This window comes from Mustela nivalis (assembly GCF_964662115.1).
Source record: "Mustela nivalis genome assembly, contig: HAP1_SCAFFOLD_1170, whole genome shotgun sequence".
Taxonomy (NCBI): Eukaryota; Metazoa; Chordata; class Mammalia; order Carnivora; family Mustelidae; genus Mustela; species Mustela nivalis.
The window spans coordinates 85,279-89,749 of NW_028135494.1; the positions used below are offsets into that span (position 1 = coordinate 85,279).

The 4,471-nt window shown below is 38.9% G+C and overlaps 1 pseudogene across 1 annotated transcript; it reads right to left on the minus strand.

The window, feature by feature from the left end:
* Positions 1–557: 557 nt before the first annotated feature.
* LOC309857749 (small ribosomal subunit protein uS5 pseudogene) lies at positions 558–1,487 on the minus strand (annotated as a pseudogene). Its single transcript has one exon. The product of its transcript is annotated as a small ribosomal subunit protein uS5 pseudogene (transcript).
* Between the last annotated feature and the right edge of the window lie 2,984 nt (positions 1,488–4,471).

The following is a 4,471-nucleotide window of genomic DNA, read 5'->3' on the forward strand; positions in this document are numbered from 1 at the left end:
ATCTTAACTTCTCTCTGAAATCAGGGAACACAGAATCTCAATCAGTAGACATTTTTCTACTGAATTACCCAATAGTCCGATCATACCCCTAATACTTTTTAAAATTATTTCACTCATAATCCCAAATCTGCTTTGCTTCCTCATCTTAGTACACTGTAATTTGATTTCAAAATGAGGACAGTTGTCAGTAATGCCACATTCATTCATCTATTTTACAATTCCATGTGCTTATAACTATGAAGATATGTTAATAACATCCATTCCAATAAGCCACCCTAAATTTATTATCATGAAACAAGACCTCAAGAAAGAGAATTCAAAATCATCCATGTATTTGCAACTTATTGCAATAAAGCCTTTATCAATAGACTTCCCTGTGCACATGGTGGTCAAATTGCTGGTGAAAACCAGCCAGATCTATTACAAGCTTTCTCATGGCTTCTAGGTAACCCAAGTGAGCCTTTATTGATACTGGGAAGGGATAAAGCAGGGAAGGGATAAACAGTGCTATAAGATTTGGCTAGACAAAAGTAATGACTCTCATTACAAAGTGAGTATTTTTTTTTCAAGCTTTAGTTCAGTTTATTTTTCTTGTATAAAACTATGTAGTAGCCACAGCTGGAGCCTGGGTCCTCTGAACAGAGACTCTGGTGTGGGTCTTCACAAGATGGTCCGTGAACTCCTGATAGGGAGACTTGGTGAACACAGTCTCCTTCCAGAGATCAGGGGTGAGATAGCTGTAGGTCTTGGAGATGGCATCGAAAGTAGCCTTGGCAAAGTTCCCTAGGGTGGCAGTGCAGCCCCTGGCCGAGGTGTAGCAGTCGTCAATACCAGCCATCATCAGCAGTTTCTTGGGCACAGGGGCCGAGACAATGCCAGTGCCTCTGGGGGCGGGGATGAGACGCACCAGCACAGAGCCACAGCGGCCAGTCACCTTGCACGGGACAGTGTGGGGCTTGCCGATCTTGTTCCCCCAGTAGCCTCGCCGCACAGGGACAATGGAAAGCTTCGCCAGAATGATGGCTCCGCGGATGGCAGTGGCTACCTCCTTGGAACACTTGACATCCAAACCGACGTGTCCATTGTAATCTCCGATGGCGACAAATGCCTTGAACCTGGTCCGCTGGCCCGCGCGCGTCTGCTTCTGCACAGGCATGATCTTCAAAACCTCGTCCTTGAGGGAGGCTCCCAGGAAGAAGTCGATGATCTCAGACTCCTTGATGGGCAGGGAGAAGAGATAGATCTCCTCCAGGGACTTGATCTTCATGTCTTTGACCAGGCGGCCCAGCTTGGTGACGGGGATCCACTCCTTGTCCGCGGCCTTGCCCCCGCGAGCTCCGCGGCCTCGGCCCCGGCCCCGACCACGGCCCCGGCCCGGCCCGGCCCCGGATGCCGCTGCCGAAGCCACCGCGGAAACCGCCGCGGCCTCCCATTCCAGGGCCCCCGGGCCCTCCGGGCCCTCCCGCAGCACCGGCGTCATCCGCCATTTGGTGTTCTCTCCGAGAGGAAACAAAGTGAGTATTTTAAAGCAAAAGAGCCTGTTGGGAATATTGTTTTATAAAATAGTGGTTTTTTTTATTAACTTTTTAAAATTCAATTAGGTAACATATAGTGTACCAATAGTTTCAAATGTAGATTTCAGTTATTCATCCATAGCATATAATAGCTAATGCTCAGTACTTACTGTTATAGCTTCTTGAAAGCAGAATTTTAACCCACTGAGCCACCCAGGCGCCCTTGAAAGCAGAATTTTAGATCACATTTTCTGATTACTTCCATGTCGTACAACACTTTCCTGCTAGCAACCTTCAAAACATACTGTTTGTTAGAGGAATTTCTTTAATAATAAATAAATAGGAATTCATTTAAATTTATAAATATATAAAATAAATAGGAATTTATTTAAATTTATTTAAATATTACACACTGTTTCATTGTTCATAAATAAGGTGATGATATTATAGCCATTAGTTGGTAGCACTGATATATCACTATCTTTTTACTTCTCAGTGCATTCTCTTTACACAAATAGATATATATTTTAAAAAATGTGAATCTGTGGCAAACTTGTAAAAAACCCTATACAGTAAAGTTTATCATTTTAAGTAATCTCAATTATCTTCCTCAATTGTGATAGTATATCCTTCTATCTAGGCCAGATATTGTATGAGGGATTTGAAGAGACATACTTTTCTAAATTTCACTTTTCTCATCTGCAAAATGCTTATCATGATCCTACAAAAAAATACACTTATAATTTTTTGATGAAAATTTATTTATTTATTTTAAGATTTTATTTCTTTATCAGAGAGAGTGGGCGAGAGAGCAAGCACAGGCAGACAGAATGGCAGGCAGAGGTAGAGGGAGAAGCAGGCTCCGGCCGAGCAAGGAGCCAGATGCGGGACTCGATCCCAGGATGCTGGGATCATGACCTGAGCCAAAGGCAGCTGCTTAACCAACTGAGCCACCCAGGCGTCCCTTTTGATGAAAATTTAATCTGTATAAACAATATATTTGCTGTAATGCGTGGTTCATGGAAAACATCTTTTTTAATTATAAGCAGTATTAGAAATTAAGTAAATGTGTCTATAATATTTAAAGTTTTAACACATAATTCCACTGCTTTGCCTTATTTTCTCAAATCCCTTTACCACTTTCACTGACAGAGTCAAATGTACTTTTTCTACTAGTAGCCAGCTCTTTGTCTTTTGTCAGAAAGATGCCCTTGTGAATTATTTATAATAGAGATATTAGCAATAATAATAATAATAATAATAATAAATAGCAATGAAAATGTTAAAAAAAAAGTTTTCTTAACTAATTAGGGTTCTTAGACATCAATTAGAGGAACCACCTCGGGCAAGCAAATTAATCTGCAAGACATTCCCAGAATTAACAAGTCAGTCAGATACAGGGTTGTCTGTAGACTGAAAAGAACTAGGTTTGGAAAATAGGTAAGGACAGTGAAAAAAGTGATCAAATTTTTGGGCAAAATAAACTCTTAGGTGTCCTTTCAATGGAGTCCTGTTCATTATGTAGCAGAAACTCTGGAGATTATCTCAATCCATTGGAGTCACCCCGTTTATTAGCTTGCTATTGACAAAGTTATTTACAAACTGTAGAGCAAGAGGTTATAATGGAGAAAACTGATGGTAATGCACAGGATTCTTGTTAACAATAATGCAAGTTAGTGATTTTTCATTAGAAAACATAAATTCTATAACCCAAATTATGGGCCCAGAGCACTTCTGCTGCACAACTCTGCTTATATCCCAAATAACCATGTGAACTAGTTTTAATATCTGCTTCTCTTATTAATTTTTGAATAAAAATTCTTGACACAAGTATTTTATAATTGTGTGATAATCATGAATTTAATTTTTGGAGAACAAAACACACTTTAGCATAACTAGGTTTGTTCACAGAACCAGCCTTGATAACACACTTCTATATGTTAGAAATGATGTAATAAATGTAGAATATTGGGCACTTGTTTGGTATTCTTTGCCATGTTTTGCACTATCTAAAAGAGATCAGTGAACTTGGACTGGAGTTAGTAGACATGGAAGAAAATAAAATATTACAGAGAAGAATACTCTGTGGTCCACAACCTAAACGGCCTGGGATTCCCATCATTTGGATCCCTGTAGCTTTACAGAAGTCAATTAAATTTTTGTATCTCTGATTAAAGTTGTTTCCCCAGTACTTTTTCAAACATCTCTTGTAAAGTATTGTTTCCCAGAAAAAAAGGGATTTTGCACATGTATCTGCCTTTGTCTCTGGTCATGATCTCAGTCAGGATCCTGGGATCGAGCCCCATAGCGGGCTTCCTGCTCATTAGGGAGTATACTTCTCAGTCTCTCTCTGCAGCTACATCCCCCTGCCCCACTCATGCTCTCTCTCTCTCAAATAAATAAATACAATCTTTAATTTTTAATTAAAAATAAGATAAATAAATTAAAATAAAAAGTCTGGGTTTACTGCCCCATTTAGCTCCTTTTGTTTTTTTGAGTTGTATTTAAAGCAGCATGAGAGAACATGAGGCTCTCAAACTTAAAAAAAAAAAGGAAAAAATTGAGTTTTGTTAGGATTTAAGATCTTGTCTGCTAGACAAAAACGTTGGCTTTGTTAACATGTGAAAATTATCAAAAGGGAATAAGATAGAATTCTAATAATTTTTGTAGAAATTAAAAATTTTCTCCAACCCAATTACATACAGACCCATTAAGTAAATTCATTCCAATGTCCCAAACCAACCTTTTCTAATAGTAATGCATCTGTGTAAACAGGGTCAACCCAAGGAATAAATAAATATTATTATTTTTTCCTGTCTCTTCCACAGTCTCATCTGGGTATATTGGTAGCAAGCCAATTATCTATCTTATAAGACATGATATCATAAGGAAGGGTATTCTGTCCATTTGGAACAACTGAAAATCATTGTAATTTTATCTTGGTGCAGTAACTTGAG